The sequence below is a fragment of the Schistocerca piceifrons genome, chromosome 5 (genome assembly GCF_021461385.2).
Source record: "Schistocerca piceifrons isolate TAMUIC-IGC-003096 chromosome 5, iqSchPice1.1, whole genome shotgun sequence".
Classification (NCBI taxonomy): domain Eukaryota; kingdom Metazoa; phylum Arthropoda; class Insecta; order Orthoptera; family Acrididae; genus Schistocerca; species Schistocerca piceifrons.
In genome coordinates this window covers 599,461,602-599,479,207 of record NC_060142.1, presented here as the reverse complement: position 1 = coordinate 599,479,207, position 17,606 = coordinate 599,461,602, and the positions used below count along the sequence as shown (strand labels likewise).

At 47.5% G+C, this 17,606-nt stretch overlaps 12 non-coding genes across 12 annotated transcripts; all 12 read right to left on the bottom strand.

Annotated features, from left to right (window-relative positions):
• Positions 1-1,920: 1,920 nt before the first annotated feature.
• Positions 1,921-1,994, bottom strand: Trnan-guu. Its single transcript has one exon. It is a non-coding gene; the product is annotated as a tRNA-Asn (tRNA).
• Positions 1,995-2,327: 333 nt separating this feature from the next.
• Positions 2,328-2,399, bottom strand: Trnat-cgu. The gene has a single exon. It is a non-coding gene; the product is annotated as a tRNA-Thr (tRNA).
• A 689-nt stretch (positions 2,400-3,088) lies between these two features.
• Positions 3,089-3,162, bottom strand: Trnan-guu. The gene has a single exon. It is a non-coding gene; the product is annotated as a tRNA-Asn (tRNA).
• A 333-nt stretch (positions 3,163-3,495) lies between these two features.
• Trnat-cgu lies at positions 3,496-3,567 on the bottom strand. The gene has a single exon. It is a non-coding gene; the product is annotated as a tRNA-Thr (tRNA).
• A 689-nt stretch (positions 3,568-4,256) lies between these two features.
• Trnan-guu lies at positions 4,257-4,330 on the bottom strand. The gene has a single exon. It is a non-coding gene; the product is annotated as a tRNA-Asn (tRNA).
• A 333-nt stretch (positions 4,331-4,663) lies between these two features.
• Trnat-cgu lies at positions 4,664-4,735 on the bottom strand. The gene has a single exon. It is a non-coding gene; the product is annotated as a tRNA-Thr (tRNA).
• Positions 4,736-5,424: 689 nt separating this feature from the next.
• Positions 5,425-5,498, bottom strand: Trnan-guu. Its single transcript has one exon. It is a non-coding gene; the product is annotated as a tRNA-Asn (tRNA).
• Positions 5,499-12,680: 7,182 nt separating this feature from the next.
• Trnan-guu lies at positions 12,681-12,754 on the bottom strand. The gene has a single exon. It is a non-coding gene; the product is annotated as a tRNA-Asn (tRNA).
• A 333-nt stretch (positions 12,755-13,087) lies between these two features.
• Trnat-cgu lies at positions 13,088-13,159 on the bottom strand. Its single transcript has one exon. It is a non-coding gene; the product is annotated as a tRNA-Thr (tRNA).
• A 689-nt stretch (positions 13,160-13,848) lies between these two features.
• Trnan-guu lies at positions 13,849-13,922 on the bottom strand. Its single transcript has one exon. It is a non-coding gene; the product is annotated as a tRNA-Asn (tRNA).
• Positions 13,923-14,255: 333 nt separating this feature from the next.
• Positions 14,256-14,327, bottom strand: Trnat-cgu. Its single transcript has one exon. It is a non-coding gene; the product is annotated as a tRNA-Thr (tRNA).
• Positions 14,328-15,016: 689 nt separating this feature from the next.
• Positions 15,017-15,090, bottom strand: Trnan-guu. The gene has a single exon. It is a non-coding gene; the product is annotated as a tRNA-Asn (tRNA).
• Positions 15,091-17,606: the final 2,516 nt, after the last annotated feature.

Genomic DNA, 17,606 nt, shown 5'->3' with positions numbered 1-17,606 from the left:
CCAACAGGCCCGACCGACGACCCGACTCGAGAGAAGCTGCGTCGGAGGCCGGAGGGGCGCCAGCAGCCGCCACCGGAACCGCTACCTCAGGAGGGCAGGGAGCAGCTACAGTACACAGTGGCTCGGAGGATGCCAGTCGCTCGGACTGGGGCATCTCAGGGAGATCCTCATCCGTACTATTTCCATCGTGTGGGCGACGCCTCTTATTATTCAAAAGTGGCACACCCACCTGAGGGACAGACGGAACAACATCAGATTTAGCACGCAAAGGAGGAAATTCTGTATCAGGGGTGCGCAAAACCTGTGGCGGGGCGCTACTACCACTGGACTGTGCTACACCAAGAGCAGAACCACCTGCAACGAGGTCAGCGACCGTTAACTTGCGACGCTGTTCGAGAGAATTTTTTAAAACAAAAACTCTCCGCGGACAGTCGGTACGCACGTGACCACTTTCATTGCGCAAAAAACAGGTGCCAACCTGACCACTATATGTTACATGGACACGATATCCACCGATCTGCAGGTGGGATGGAATATTCTGCTTAACGTGCATTTCGACTGAACGAATACCACTGTAACATTGCAGGCGATGTTGGCTTGACCAGCGTTCAAGGCGAATGCTCTTTACATCACCATACTTCTGTAGACCCTCCTTAAGATAGACATTATCCACCTCCGGTGGAAGGTTGTAAACACGAACATTGGTATACGTGATGGAAGCATTGGAAAGCAGCACGGTACTTACAGAATCATCCCGATGCCAAAAGAGAACTTGATGACCATATTTAGAAAGAATTTTATCAACCTGAAGTGGCTCCATAAACTTAACAAAGAAAACATACAGTTCGGTATCAAAATAAGCAGTGTGCACCTGATCCGAATGAACACCAAAGGTATCTACCAACCAATCATGAATCTCAAGAGAACTAGGTTGCACATGGCGGGTGGACTTGTCAAAAGCAAAACTAACTGTAGCCTGACGAGGAATAACCTGGGACGACATTTTCAAAATATGCGGTCGAAACCGCTACACAAAAAACACTGAAATAAGGACAGAAAGTAACACAAGGTACGAAACAACGACGGAGAAACACTCACAGAAGTTGCAACACAACACGTAAACAAAAACGATAGTCCACTATACGTAACGCTACGGCGGAGCGGAAGACTAGGCACGTCCACACTGCACGGCGTCTAAAGCGGAACTGCGCTACCACTGAGCTAAGAAGGCGGCAGCTTAGCGTTTGTGAGCTATCCCCAAATTGGTACTTCATCATACTGAATCTTGCAGCCCTCGACCAGATATCGGATTTGGCACACAGCTGCTGCTGGCGGTGTCCACATTGCCGTTTTCCAAATCTCTTGAATGTTTCGCCCTTGCGATCGACGACGAGCGTCGGCCCACTAAAAGTTTGCGGTCTGCACAATCCTGACCTAGTGCACAGCTTGTGGGACAGCGTGGCTCGACTGCGAAATGCGCCTTTCGGCTCGTCTCTCTGGCTACAGTATGCTGTTGTCCACAGTGGCACTGGCGTTGCCCATGGGGCTTCATGTAAGGCGACTGCACGTCGCTCGGCCAACAGCGGCCTACTGCAGACCGACACTTAAGAGACACCAAATACAAATCGACATCGAGAGACAGGCCCTGTCATATGGCACTCGCGACGTATATGCTGAAATTGAATGTAAAGAATGCGTCTTTTGTAGTGGGCGTCCCTCTACTGCAGTGTCACACATGACGAATAAAAAGGAAAACAGTAGAACGTCTGTGTAGGGCCATGTTTTTACCTACAGTGTCACTTGGCTGAATGTGTATAAGGCTCTGTGGCATCACTCAAACGCAGCCAAATTGTCACACTAGCTGTGTATCTGTAACAAAGTTGACGTATGTCCTCACCTCGGTGCCGGTTAAAACGATTTCGCCCCCGGGTGGGCTCGAACCACCAACCTTTCGGTTAACAGCCGAACGCGCTAGCCGATTGCGCCACGGAGGCCTTGACTTTGGCTCCCTTGTGCTCTGTATATCAACGCAATTCGTATACCTTCTGCAGGAATCTCGCAGAATGGTAGCATTTGCTTACGCCTCTTCACATGGATAACGTGCATGCACACTGTAGCGAGGCTCGTAAACGAATGACATCGCCAAGCATGACATTATACTACAAAATGCATACAAACCAATGTTCAACCTATGCATTCAGAAAACCTCTGAGGCCAGTAGAATACTTGTCATAGGTTGTAGAACATTCCTTTCATTCAGTGTACTGCCATGTGTTAGATGCTGCTCGAGATAGCTCCGCTCCTTGCAGGAAGGTTTAAAAAATGAATGCCTTCTGTGAGGTTCGAACTCACGACCCCTGGTTTACGAGACCAGTGCTCTACCACTGAGCTAAGAAGGCGGCAGCTTAGCGTTTGTGAGCTATCCCCAAATTGGTACTTCATCATACTGAATCTTGCAGCCCTCGACCAGATATCGGATTTGGCACACAGCTGCTGCTGGGGGTGTCCACATTGCCGTTTTCCAAATCTCTTGAATGTTTCGCCCTTGCGATCGACAACGAGCGTCGGCCCACTAAAAGTTTGCGGTCTGCACAATCCTGACCTAGTGCACAGCTTGTGGGACAGCGTGGCTCGACTGCGAAATGCGCCTTTCGGCTCGTCTCTCTGGCTACAGTATGCTGTTGTCCACAGTGGCACTGGCGTTGCCCATGGGGCTTCATGTAAGGCGACTGCACGTCGCTCGGCCAACAGCGGCCTACTGCAGACCGACACTTAAGAGACACCAAATACAAATCGACATCGAGAGACAGGCCCTGTCATATGGCACTCGCGACGTATATGCTGAAATTGAATGTAAAGAATGCGTCTTTTGTAGTGGGCGTCCCTCTACTGCAGTGTCACACATGACGAATAAAAAGGAAAACAGTAGAACGTCTGTGTAGGGCCATGTTTTTACCTACAGTGTCACTTGGCTGAATGTGTATAAGGCTCTGTGGCATCACTCAAACGCAGCCAAATTGTCACACTAGCTGTGTATCTCTAACAAAGTTGACGTATGTCCTCACCTCGGTGCCGGTTAAAACGATTTCGCCCCCGGGTGGGCTCGAACCACCAACCTTTCGGTTAACAGCCGAACGCGCTAGCCGATTGCGCCACGGAGGCCTTGACTTTGGCTCTCTTGTGCTCTGTATATCAACGCAATTCGTATACCTTCTGCAGGAATCTCGCAGAATGGTAGCATTTGCTTACGCCTCTTCACATGGATAACGTGCATGCACACTGTAGCGAGGCTCGTAAACGAATGACATCGCCAAGCATGACATTATACTACAAAATGCATACAAACCAATGTTCAACCTATGCATTCAGAAAACCTCTGAGGCCAGTAGAATACTTGTCATAGGTTGTAGAACATTCCTTTCATTCAGTGTACTGCCATGTGTTAGATGCTGCTCGAGATAGCTCCGCTCCTTGCAGGAAGGTTTAAAAAATGAATGCCTTCTGTGAGGTTCGAACTCACGACCCCTGGTTTACGAGACCAGTGCTCTACCACTGAGCTAAGAAGGCGGCAGCTTAGCGTTTGTGAGCTATCCCCAAATTGGTACTTCATCATACTGAATCTTGCAGCCCTCGACCAGATATCGGATTTGGCACACAGCTGCTGCTGGGGGTGTCCACATTGCCGTTTTCCAAATCTCTTGAATGTTTCGCCCTTGCGATCGACGACGAGCGTCGGCCCACTAAAAGTTTGCGGTCTGCACAATCCTGACCTAGTGCACAGCTTGTGGGACAGCGTGGCTCGACTGCGAAATGCGCCTTTCGGCTCGTCTCTCTGGCTACAGTATGCTGTTGTCCACAGTGGCACTGGCGTTGCCCATGGGGCTTCATGTAAGGCGACTGCACGTCGCTCGGCCAACAGCGGCCTACTGCAGACCGACACTTAAGAGACACCAAATACAAATCGACATCGAGAGACAGGCCCTGTCATATGGCACTCGCGACGTATATGCTGAAATTGAATGTAAAGAATGCGTCTTTTGTAGTGGGCGTCCCTCTACTGCAGTGTCACACATGACGAATAAAAAGGAAAACAGTAGAACGTCTGTGTAGGGCCATGTTTTTACCTACAGTGTCACTTGGCTGAATGTGTATAAGGCTCTGTGGCATCACTCAAACGCAGCCAAATTGTCACACTAGCTGTGTATCTCTAACAAAGTTGACGTATGTCCTCACCTCGGTGCCGGTTAAAACGATTTCGCCCCCGGGTGGGCTCGAACCACCAACCTTTCGGTTAACAGCCGAACGCGCTAGCCGATTGCGCCACGGAGGCCTTGACTTTGGCTCTCTTGTGCTCTGTATATCAACGCAATTCGTATACCTTCTGCAGGAATCTCGCAGAATGGTAGCATTTGCTTACGCCTCTTCACATGGATAACGTGCATGCACACTGTAGCGAGGCTCGTAAACGAATGACATCGCCAAGCATGACATTATACTACAAAATGCATACAAACCAATGTTCAACCTATGCATTCAGAAAACCTCTGAGGCCAGTAGAATACTTGTCATAGGTTGTAGAACATTCCTTTCATTCAGTGTACTGCCATGTGTTAGATGCTGCTCGAGATAGCTCCGCTCCTTGCAGGAAGGTTTAAAAAATGAATGCCTTCTGTGAGGTTCGAACTCACGACCCCTGGTTTACGAGACCAGTGCTCTACCACTGAGCTAAGAAGGCGGCAGCTTAGCGTTTGTGAGCTATCCCCAAATTGGTACTTCATCATACTGAATCTTGCAGCCCTCGACCAGATATCGGATTTGGCACACAGCTGCTGCTGGGGGTGTCCACATTGCCGTTTTCCAAATCTCTTGAATGTTTCGCCCTTGCGATCGACGACGAGCGTCGGCCCACTAAAAGTTTGCGGTCTGCACAATCCTGACCTAGTGCACAGCTTGTGGGACAGCGTGGCTCGACTGCGAAATGCGCCTTTCGGCTCGTCTCTCTGGCTACAGTATGCTGTTGTCCACAGTGGCACTGGCGTTGCCCATGGGGCTTCATGTAAGGCGACTGCACGTCGCTCGGCCAACAGCGGCCTACTGCAGACCGACACTTAAGAGACACCAAATACAAATCGACATCGAGAGACAGGCCCTGTCATATGGCACTCGCGACGTATATGCTGAAATTGAATGTAAAGAATGCGTCTTTTGTAGTGGGCGTCCCTCTACTGCAGTGTCACACATGACGAATAAAAAGGAAAACAGTAGAACGTCTGTGTAGGGCCATGTTTTTACCTACAGTGTCACTTGGCTGAATGTGTATAAGGCTCTGTGGCATCACTCAAACGCAGCCAAATTGTCACACTAGCTGTGTATCTCTAACAAAGTTGACGTATGTCCTCACCTCGGTGCCGGTTAAAACGATTTCGCCCCCGGGTGGGCTCGAACCACCAACCTTTCGGTTAACAGCCGAACGCGCTAGCCGATTGCGCCACGGAGGCCTTGACTTTGGCTCCCTTGTGCTCTGTATATCAACGCAATTCGTATACCTTCTGCAGGAATCTCGCAGAATGGTAGCATTTGCTTACGCCTCTTCACATGGATAACGTGCATGCACACTGTAGCGAGGCTCGTAAACGAATGACATCGCCAAGCATGACATTATACTACAAAATGCATACAAACCAATGTTCAACCTATGCATTCAGAAAACCTCTGAGGCCAGTAGAATACTTGTCATAGGTTGTAGAACATTCCTTTCATTCAGTGTACTGCCATGTGTTAGATGCTGCTCGAGATAGCTCCGCTCCTTGCAGGAAGGTTTAAAAAATGAATGCCTTCTGTGAGGTTCGAACTCACGACCCCTGGTTTACGAGACCAGTGCTCTACCACTTTTTTTTTTTTTTTTTTTTTTTTTTTTTATTTTTGTTTTTTTTTTTTAGGGCCTCCCTTCTCCCCTTACAGCCCTCCTTGCGCTCTCCATGAATGCCGTCCTTGGCGAGCTTCATCAGCTATAGTCAAAAGAAATCAAAGTCTCCAGATTCACTGGCGTCGTACAACAGTACACAAAAAGAATACTGGTTCTTCCGGATTACAAGGAGTTCATTGCCTCGGCTTCTTTGTAATATAAGTGCAACGAAAAATAGAAATCTCTCTCAAAACAAGGGGAAAAAAAAATGTCTCTTCCCGCAAAAAACAAATAATGAGGAATAAGAAAGAAAAGAAAACCTCAGGTTCTTCAAGCGCCATAGGTGAAACGATAACGAAAATAGTATTCAGTGTTCGCTTGTACTTGGGAACTTCACCGTGGAAATGTTAACAGTAATGGCGGATTGACTTTAGAATCACCCAATTCCCTGTTTCTCAAACAGTATTTTTAACATGTTTCCAAAATCCCTTTTAATGTGCGGGAACTGGGTACTTCGCCAATATGCCGTTTCCATATAAGCAGTAAAGGCAGTAATATTGTCTTCTCCGTGGTTAGTGATGACGTAATTGACAAAATGACCCAGCATCCACATAACAGTATTGTTTTTCGTTGTGGGGTAATACCGTGTATCAGGCCACAGGAGGATATCAGTTGTATAAAGTCTTTCAGTGCTACGTGTGAGCAGCGCCAATCGTTTCCGCACCCAATGCCAGTTGAACTGATGCCCGCAGCAAGTAAACCTGTGCCTCAGAGTGTCAACGAATCCACATTTGAGGCAGTTGTCAGTAGCACTTAAGCCAATGCGGTTGAGTTTTTCGTTGGTTGGAACAAGATTGTGGACAACTTTATACCAGGCGGAAATCACATCGGAGGAATGAATTTTTAGAGTAATATTGGTCCACACTGCCGTCCAGACGATTCTTGGGTAGTGCATTTCAATTGTAGTTGGAGCTTCGTACTTCTGCCACTGAGCAAGTAAGAACACTGTCGTGAGACAAGGACTTGTGAAAACACTGTCACCTAAGTAACTAATTTCGAGGTAATAAACACCGACATGTTGCAATTGAAAGTTGAGTTTACCGATGTCAATTGGCGGTTTCATACATTTAGGGCGAACAATGCGAAACAGCTTCGATGTGATAGTATGGGGCATCGTGGTAATTATCGCAGTTGTTCGTTTTATATAGAGTGCTGTCGCCTTTCGACGGATATCATTGAGTTGCAGGCCCCCAGCTTGCACTGACTTAGACAGTGTGGTATAGGTTAACTTAAAAATATGACCGAGCCACACAAACCTGCTGGACAAACGCATGATCTTATGGGCTTGCATTTTGGGAAGAGGGAACACCTGAGCGACATAATAAGCTTTACAGAGTATGTAGGTATTCAAAATCCTGATCTTCTGGAGGATATTTGTCGATCGCCATGTGTTTTCCACTATAGCTCCCTGTATTCGATTGGCAGTAAGTTTCCAGTTTTTAGCTGCCATACGTAAGGGACACCTATCGATGATGATACCCAGAGCAACATGTTGTTCGACGATCTGCGCCCACGGTATAGCAAGAGATTCGAAGCCCCGTAAGCGTAGAACCTTACATTTACCCTCACTGAGTTTCGCCCCAGAAGCAGTGCTGTAAGTATCAATCTCAGCCCGCAATTGGGCCACTTCAGACTCATGACGTAGGATAACAGCAACATCATCGGCGTAAGCCCTCACAGTAAGATTGCTCCCTAAGACAGAAAGGCCACTTAATGTGAGACACAATCTCTTCAGAAATGGCTCGAGCGACAAAACAAAGAGCGACATCGACAACGGACTGCCTTGCGGTACACCGCGTCGTATGCTAACTGCTTGTGTCAGCTGACCGTTAACTGTGATCCTAGCAGTAATGCCGGTTATCATATTCCGAATGACTGCCACAGCTCGTTCTTCGAGTCCAATTCGTTGCAGGATGCGTTCTAAATAGTGATGACTAACGCGGTCAAAAGCTTTGCAAAAGTCAAGAAAAAGGAAAGCACATTTGATGTTGGTTACGGCCGCTACTGAAATAACGTCTCTGTACTCTGCAACCGGAGTCATAATGGATCTCCCTGGAAGGCAAGACTGATGTGAATGAATAACTTTTCCAAGGATGGGGGTCATTCTGCTATTAATCGCTCGGGCAATCGTTTTATAATCAAAGTTCAATAATGTGATTGGACGGAGATTATCAACTCGCTTGTGACCAGTTCTCTTCGGGACTAAAACAATTCTACCCACTTTCAAGTCGGCAGGAAGAGGACCACCACTCATGACTTCATTAACAATTTCAGTAAAAGTACCACCAAGGACATTCCAGAATTTGGTATAAAATTCCTTGGGCAAACCATCAGGACCAGGCGATTTAAAGGAAGGCGACTTGGAGATCAAGGCTAAAACTTCCTCGGGAGTGAAATCCGATAAAAAGTCGACATTGTCAGCAGGACTAATCGCCCGATCAAAAACATTGACCACTGCACTGACAGCAGGTTCATTGACAATCTCACTGGAATACAGTCGTTGGAAATGTTGGTGAATTTCACTAATAATGGCCGCTTGAGTAGAGAGTAATTCCCCATTATCTCTTTCCAAAACATCAATGAAAGCCCGGCGGCGGCGTGATAAATGCTTGAATAAATGGTACATAGATGTCATTTCGTCGGCTAAAACAGATTTAGGTTTGGATTTAACTTTCAGACCTTCCAATTGTTGACGCTTCAAGCTGACAAGTTTAGCCTTGACACGTTGAATTGATGGAAAGTTAGTGTTGGTCGCAGTGGATGAATCATACAATTGTCGCAACACAGTGTAGTAAAACTCAAAGGTCTTCTTGCAGGCGCGTGCTTTCTGAGCACTATAATAAATGAGACTCTTTCGAAGCTTTGGTTTGGCAACAGTGGTCCACCACATCGCTTTAGTCGGATAAAAAGTGATGGAACGCAAACAAGTTTCCCACACATGTCTGATAACGTCAAATAATTCAGCGTCCGCCAGATGCGATATGTTTAACATCCACGGGGAACGAAATAATTTGGTAGGCTGTCGATTTAAGTGAACTGTTGCCGCAACAGCGCAATGGTCGGTAAAACTAGCCGGGATTACGTCAACCGCTAGGAGTCGGTCACTGATACAGTCCGATAGATAAAGTCTATCCAGACGGCTGCATGAAGCAACGGTGAAAAAAGCGAATTTAACTAAAGTAGGATACTTCAGTTCCCAAGCATCTTTCAGCTTAATATTCTTAACGAGCTCGTGCAGTTCTTTACAGTAGTTAAAATTAGGGGACTGATCGTTTTTACGTAGAACACAGTTAAAGTCACCTCCTATTATCAGGTTTTGAGGACTTCCCCGCAACAGATACGTAACATCCTCCTTATAAAAACGTGACCGTTCGAATTTGTTGCTGTTGCCTGACGGGGCATATAAGTTAACAAGGGTGACATCAAAAATTTTACAGCCCACTCCTCGACCGGAATCTAAAAACTCGATCTCCCCAACTGGAATACCTTCCCGTATTAAAAGTGCGGTACCTGTACTTTCCTCAGGAGCAACGTTTGATATGGTTTTAAAACCAGAGATGAAGAGATTCAAAACAGTAACTTCCTGTAACAACACAATATCAGCGTCAGATTCGTATAGAAACTGCTGTAGGGCCGCAATTTTGAGATCAGATCGAATCTTATTTATGTTCAGGGAGACGAATTTGTACGCTTGTGCCATTAGTACAGTGAGGTACGGAAAGGGTCACTAAACAACACTGGTCGCATTACAAGGGCATAGAAACTTCGGAATGGTCTGCATTGTCGGGAGGATCACGAACAGTCACTTGGGTATCGTTGGGTTTGTTTTTCTTCCGTACTGCGTTGACGTTCGGTTGAACTTTGGTCCTACTACGTGCTCTGCTAGGGAACACATCGGCAGACGGAGGCGTGGGAGGGTCCTGAGTGACTTCGCAGTCCATAACGTGATGTGACGCCTCAGCCATCTGATCTGCAGAAAGAACTGACTCAGAAGGTGGACAAGTTTGTTTGTTGTCACTAGCACGAACTTCGTGGTTGTTTGTAGACGGACTTTGACTTCCTTCAGTTTGTACACAAATACTGCCTTCCTCGTTATGCTTATCGGGAGCACGCGCTTGTTGTGATTCGTCCTGTGGTGACGTCGCGACTTCAGGCGGCGGGCTCGGCTGTTGTGATGCCAAAGCTGCCTGTACGTCACTCGGAATGACGTCAATAGCCGCAACGTCGACAGCTGCGTGCGACGGTTCAGAAAAACGTGAGTTAGTAACCGTAACCGGCATCTCTTTCGGGACGTCATGTTCTAATTCCTGGAGATCTTCGTCCGGACTATCATCATCACACGTTCGTCGCCGTTTGTGGCTCAGCAGCTGCACGTCAGATTTGGAAGCAGGCGGATCGGTAACCGGTTTTGAAGGAAAGGGTGGAAAGTCGGCAACAGGCAAACCAGGCTCCGGGGGCAATATTTCACTATCACTAGGGCGTTCGATGTCCGTGATTGGGGCCTCCCTAACAAGATCGGCCAATGTCAATTTTCTACGCTGTTCCAAAGTACTTTTGAGAACAAAGACACGTTTAGGGCAGTTCGTACGCAAGTGGCCAGTTTCGTTACAAATAAAGCATGTGCCTGGTTGCCCACTGTACGTGACATGCACTTTATACCCACAAACAATAAGATGGGAGGGGATATCTTGCTTGACGTGCATTTCGACTGACCGGACGCCACTAAAACACTGTAACCGATGTTGGCTAGACCAACGTTCGTTACGGATTTGCTTGACCTCCCCATACTTCGTCAAAATCTCACGTAAATAACAGTTTTCAACTTCCGGCGGCAGGTTGTACACACGGACATTTTTATATTCTACATCAGCATTGGATATGAGGACAGTACTCACCGAGGCGTCACGATGACGGAACTCAGCTCTGCTACCATGTTTTAACAGAATCCTCTCCAGTAACACAGGGTTTAACAACTTGACGAAGAAACAGTAGAGATCTGTGTCGTAATAGGCAGTATGAACCTGGTCAGACGTAATACCAATGACATCCACTATGAAATCGTGAACTTCCATGGAACTCGGTTGAACATGACGTGTAGACTTGTCAAATTCGAAACACAGAGTACATTTCCTTGGGAACAACCTGGACGACATATCCACTTATTAAACGGTCGAGACCGCTAACACACAACGACACAAAACACTAAAAGCGAAGTGAAGTGACGGAAACACAAGACAGCAAATCTAGCAAACAACGTAAACAACGAAAGTAGTCACAGCTTGCACACGCTATTGCGGAGCGAAGGCACAACACGTGCGACCTGCACGGCGTCGCAAGCGGAACTGCCAGCCGCAGCGCGAAGCACAGACAACCGCACGCCACGGCCGCTGCAGGCAGACTTCACCACTGAGCTAAGAAGGCGGCAGCTTAGCGTTTGTGAGCTATCCCCAAATTGGTACTTCATCATACTGAATCTTGCAGCCCTCGACCAGACATCGGATTTGGCACACAGCTGCTGCTGGGGGTGTCCACATTGCCGTTTTCCAAATCTCTTGAATGTTTCGCCCTTGCGATCGACGACGAGCGTCGGCCCACTAAAAGTTTGCGGTCTGCACAATCCTGACCTAGTGCACAGCTTGTGGGACAGCGTGGCTCGACTGCGAAATGCGCCTTTCGGCTCGTCTCTCTGGCTACAGTATGCTGTTGTCCACAGTGGCACTGGCGTTGCCCATGGGGCTTCATGTAAGGCGACTGCACGTCGCTCGGCCAACAGCGGCCTACTGCAGACCGACACTTAAGAGACACCAAATACAAATCGACATCGAGAGACAGGCCCTGTCATATGGCACTCGCGACGTATATGCTGAAATTGAATGTAAAGAATGCGTCTTTTGTAGTGGGCGTCCCTCTACTGCAGTGTCACACATGACGAATAAAAAGGAAAACAGTAGAACGTCTGTGTAGGGCCATGTTTTTACCTACAGTGTCACTTGGCTGAATGTGTATAAGGCTCTGTGGCATCACTCAAACGCAGCCAAATTGTGAGCTATCCCCAAATTGGTACTTCATCATACTGAATCTTGCAGCCCTCGACCAGATATCGGATTTGGCACACAGCTGCTGCTGGGGGTGTCCACATTGCCGTTTTCCAAATCTCTTGAATGTTTCGCCCTTGCGATCGACGACGAGCGTCGGCCCACTAAAAGTTTGCGGTCTGCACAATCCTGACCTAGTGCACAGCTTGTGGGACAGCGTGGCTCGACTGCGAAATGCGCCTTTCGGCTCGTCTCTCTGGCTACAGTATGCTGTTGTCCACAGTGGCACTGGCGTTGCCCATGGGGCTTCATGTAAGGCGACTGCACGTCGCTCGGCCAACAGCGGCCTACTGCAGACCGACACTTAAGAGACACCAAATACAAATCGACATCGAGAGACAGGCCCTGTCATATGGCACTCGCGACGTATATGCTGAAATTGAATGTAAAGAATGCGTCTTTTGTAGTGGGCGTCCCTCTACTGCAGTGTCACACATGACGAATAAAAAGGAAAACAGTAGAACGTCTGTGTAGGGCCATGTTTTTACCTACAGTGTCACTTGGCTGAATGTGTATAAGGCTCTGTGGCATCACTCAAACGCAGCCAAATTGTCACACTAGCTGTGTATCTCTAACAAAGTTGACGTATGTCCTCACCTCGGTGCCGGTTAAAACGATTTCGCCCCCGGGTGGGCTCGAACCACCAACCTTTCGGTTAACAGCCGAACGCGCTAGCCGATTGCGCCACGGAGGCCTTGACTTTGGCTCCCTTGTGCTCTGTATATCAACGCAATTCGTATACCTTCTGCAGGAATCTCGCAGAATGGTAGCATTTGCTTACGCCTCTTCACATGGATAACGTGCATGCACACTGTAGCGAGGCTCGTAAACGAATGACATCGCCAAGCATGACATTATACTACAAAATGCATACAAACCAATGTTCAACCTATGCATTCAGAAAACCTCTGAGGCCAGTAGAATACTTGTCATAGGTTGTAGAACATTCCTTTCATTCAGTGTACTGCCATGTGTTAGATGCTGCTCGAGATAGCTCCGCTCCTTGCAGGAAGGTTTAAAAAATGAATGCCTTCTGTGAGGTTCGAACTCACGACCCCTGGTTTACGAGACCATTGCTCTACCACTGAGCTAAGAAGGCGGCAGCTTAGCGTTTGTGAGCTATCCCCAAATTGGTACTTCATCATACTGAATCTTGCAGCCCTCGACCAGATATCGGATTTGGCACACAGCTGCTGCTGGGGGTGTCCACATTGCCGTTTTCCAAATCTCTTGAATGTTTCGCCCTTGCGATCGACGACGAGCGTCGGCCCACTAAAAGTTTGCGGTCTGCACAATCCTGACCTAGTGCACAGCTTGTGGGACAGCGTGGCTCGACTGCGAAATGCGCCTTTCGGCTCGTCTCTCTGGCTACAGTATGCTGTTGTCCACAGTGGCACTGGCGTTGCCCATGGGGCTTCATGTAAGGCGACTGCACGTCGCTCGGCCAACAGCGGCCTACTGCAGACCGACACTTAAGAGACACCAAATACAAATCGACATCGAGAGACAGGCCCTGTCATATGGCACTCGCGACGTATATGCTGAAATTGAATGTAAAGAATGCGTCTTTTGTAGTGGGCGTCCCTCTACTGCAGTGTCACACATGACGAATAAAAAGGAAAACAGTAGAACGTCTGTGTAGGGCCATGTTTTTACCTACAGTGTCACTTGGCTGAATGTGTATAAGGCTCTGTGGCATCACTCAAACGCAGCCAAATTGTCACACTAGCTGTGTATCTCTAACAAAGTTGACGTATGTCCTCACCTCGGTGCCGGTTAAAACGATTTCGCCCCCGGGTGGGCTCGAACCACCAACCTTTCGGTTAACAGCCGAACGCGCTAGCCGATTGCGCCACGGAGGCTTTGACTTTGGCTCTCTTGTGCTCTGTATATCAACGCAATTCGTATACCTTCTGCAGGAATCTCGCAGAATGGTAGCATTTGCTTACGCCTCTTCACATGGATAACGTGCATGCACACTGTAGCGAGGCTCGTAAACGAATGACATCGCCAAGCATGACATTATACTACAAAATGCATACAAACCAATGTTCAACCTATGCATTCAGAAAACCTCTGAGGCCAGTAGAATACTTGTCATAGGTTGTAGAACATCCCTTTCATTCAGTGTACTGCCATGTGTTAGATGCTGCTCGAGATAGCTCCGCTCCTTGCAGGAAGGTTTAAAAAATGAATGCCTTCTGTGAGGTTCGAACTCACGACCCCTGGTTTACGAAACCAGTGCTCTACCACTGAGCTAAGAAGGCGGCAGCTTAGCGTTTGTGAGCTATCCCCAAATTGGTACTTCATCATACTGAATCTTGCAGCCCTCGACCAGATATCGGATTTGGCACACAGCTGCTGCTGGGGGTGTCCACATTGCCGTTTTCCAAATCTCTTGAATGTTTCGCCCTTGCGATCGACGACGAGCGTCGGCCCACCAAAAGTTTGCGGTCTGCACAATCCTGACCTAGTGCACAGCTTGTGGGACAGCGTGGCTCGACTGCGAAATGCGCCTTTCGGCTCGTCTCTCTGGCTACAGTATGCTGTTGTCCACAGTGGCACTGGCGTTGCCCATGGGGCTTCATGTAAGGCGACTGCACGTCGCTCGGCCAACAGCGGCCTACTGCAGACCGACACTTAAGAGACACCAAATACAAATCGACATCGAGAGACAGGCCCTGTCATATGGCACTCGCGACGTATATGCTGAAATTGAATGTAAAGAATGCGTCTTTTGTAGTGGGCGTCCCTCTACTGCAGTGTCACACATGACGAATAAAAAGGAAAACAGTAGAACGTCTGTGTAGGGCCATGTTTTTACCTACAGTGTCACTTGGCTGAATGTGTATAAGGCTCTGTGGCATCACTCAAACGCAGCCAAATTGTCACACTAGCTGTGTATCTCTAACAAAGTTGACGTATGTCCTCACCTCGGTGCCGGTTAAAACGATTTCGCCCCCGGGTGGGCTCGAACCACCAACCTTTCGGTTAACAGCCGAACGCGCTAGCCGATTGCGCCACGGAGGCCTTGACTTTGGCTCCCTTGTGCTCTGTATAGCAACGCAATTCGTATACCTTCTGCAGGAATCTCGCAGAGTGGTAGCATTTGCTTACGCCTCTTCACATGGATAACGTGCATGCACACTGTAGCGAGGCTCGTAAACGAATGACATCGCCAAGCATGACATTATACTACAAAATGCATACAAACCAATGTTCAACCTATGCATTCAGAAAACCTCTGAGGCCAGTAGAATACTTGTCATAGGTTGTAGAACATTCCTTTCATTCAGTGTACTGCCATGTGTTAGATGCTGCTCGAGATAGCTCCGCTCCTTGCAGGAAGGTTTAAAAAATGAATGCCTTCTGTGAGGTTCGAACTCACGACCCCTGGTTTACGAGACCAGTGCTCTACCACTTTTTTTTTTTTTTTTTTTTTTTTTTATTTTTGTTTTTTTTTTTTAGGGCCTTCCTTCTCCCCTTACAGCCCTCCTTGCGCTCTCCATGAATGCCGTCCTTGGCGAGCTTCATCAGCTATAGTCAAAAGAAATCAAAGTCTCCAGATTCACTGGCGTCGTACAACAGTACACAAAAAGAATACTGGTTCTTCCGGATTACAAGGAGTTCATTGCCTCGGCTTCTTTGTAATATAAGTGCAACGAAAAATAGAAATCTCTCTCAAAACAAGGGGAAAAAAAAATGTCTCTTCCCGCAAAAAACAAATAATGAGGAATAAGAAAGAAAAGAAAACCTCAGGTTCTTCAAGCGCCATAGGTGAAACGATAACGAAAATAGTATTCAGTGTTCGCTTGTACTTGGGAACTTCACCGTGGAAATGTTAACAGTAATGGCGGATTGACTTTAGAATCACCCAATTCCCTGTTTCTCAAACAGTATTTTTAACATGTTTCCAAAATCCCTTTTAATGTGCGGGAACTGGGTACTTCGCCAATATGCCGTTTCCATATAAGCAGTAAAGGCAGTAATATTGTCTTCTCCGTGGTTAGTGATGACGTAATTGACAAAATGACCCAGCATCCACATAACAGTATTGTTTTTCGTTGTGGGGTAATACCGTGTATCAGGCCACAGGAGGATATCAGTTGTATAAAGTCTTTCAGTGCTACGTGTGAGCAGCGCCAATCGTTTCCGCACCCAATGCCAGTTGAACTGATGCCCGCAGCAAGTAAACCTGTGCCTCAGAGTGTCAACGAATCCACATTTGAGGCAGTTGTCAGTAGCACTTAAGCCAATGCGGTTGAGTTTTTCGTTGGTTGGAACAAGATTGTGGACAACTTTATACCAGGCGGAAATCACATCGGAGGAATGAATTTTTAGAGTAATATTGGTCCACACTGCCGTCCAGACGATTCTTGGGTAGTGCATTTCAATTGTAGTTGGAGCTTCGTACTTCTGCCACTGAGCAAGTAAGAACACTGTCGTGAGACAAGGACTTGTGAAAACACTGTCACCTAAGTAACTAATTTCGAGGTAATAAACACCGACATGTTGCAATTGAAAGTTGAGTTTACCGATGTCAATTGGCGGTTTCATACATTTAGGGCGAACAATGCGAAACAGCTTCGATGTGATAGTATGGGGCATCGTGGTAATTATCGCAGTTGTTCGTTTTATATAGAGTGCTGTCGCCTTTCGACGGATATCATTGAGTTGCAGGCCCCCAGCTTGCACTGACTTAGACAGTGTGGTATAGGTTAACTTAAAAATATGACCGAGCCACACAAACCTGCTGGACAAACGCATGATCTTATGGGCTTGCATTTTGGGAAGAGGGAACACCTGAGCGACATAATAAGCTTTACAGAGTATGTAGGTATTCAAAATCCTGATCTTCTGGAGGATATTTGTCGATCGCCATGTGTTTTCCACTATAGCTCCCTGTATTCGATTGGCAGTAAGTTTCCAGTTTTTAGCTGCCATACGTAAGGGACACCTATCGATGATGATACCCAGAGCAACATGTTGTTCGACGATCTGCGCCCACGGTATAGCAAGAGATTCGAAGCCCCGTAAGCGTAGAACCTTACATTTACCCTCACTGAGTTTCGCCCCAGAAGCAGTGCTGTAAGTATCAATCTCAGCCCGCAATTGGGCCACTTCAGACTCATGACGTAGGATAACAGCAACATCATCGGCGTAAGCCCTCACAGTAAGATTGCTCCCTAAGACAGAAAGGCCACTTAATGTGAGACACAATCTCTTCAGAAATGGCTCGAGCGACAAAACAAAGAGCGACATCGACAACGGACTGCCTTGCGGTACACCGCGTCGTATGCTAACTGCTTGTGTCAGCTGACCGTTAACTGTGATCCTAGCAGTAATGCCGGTTATCATATTCCGAATGACTGCCACAGCTCGTTCTTCGAGTCCAATTCGTTGCAGGATGCGTTCTAAATAGTGATGACTAACGCGGTCAAAAGCTTTGCAAAAGTCAAGAAAAAGGAAAGCACATTTGATGTTGGTTACGGCCGCTACTGAAATAACGTCTCTGTACTCTGCAACCGGAGTCATAATGGATCTCC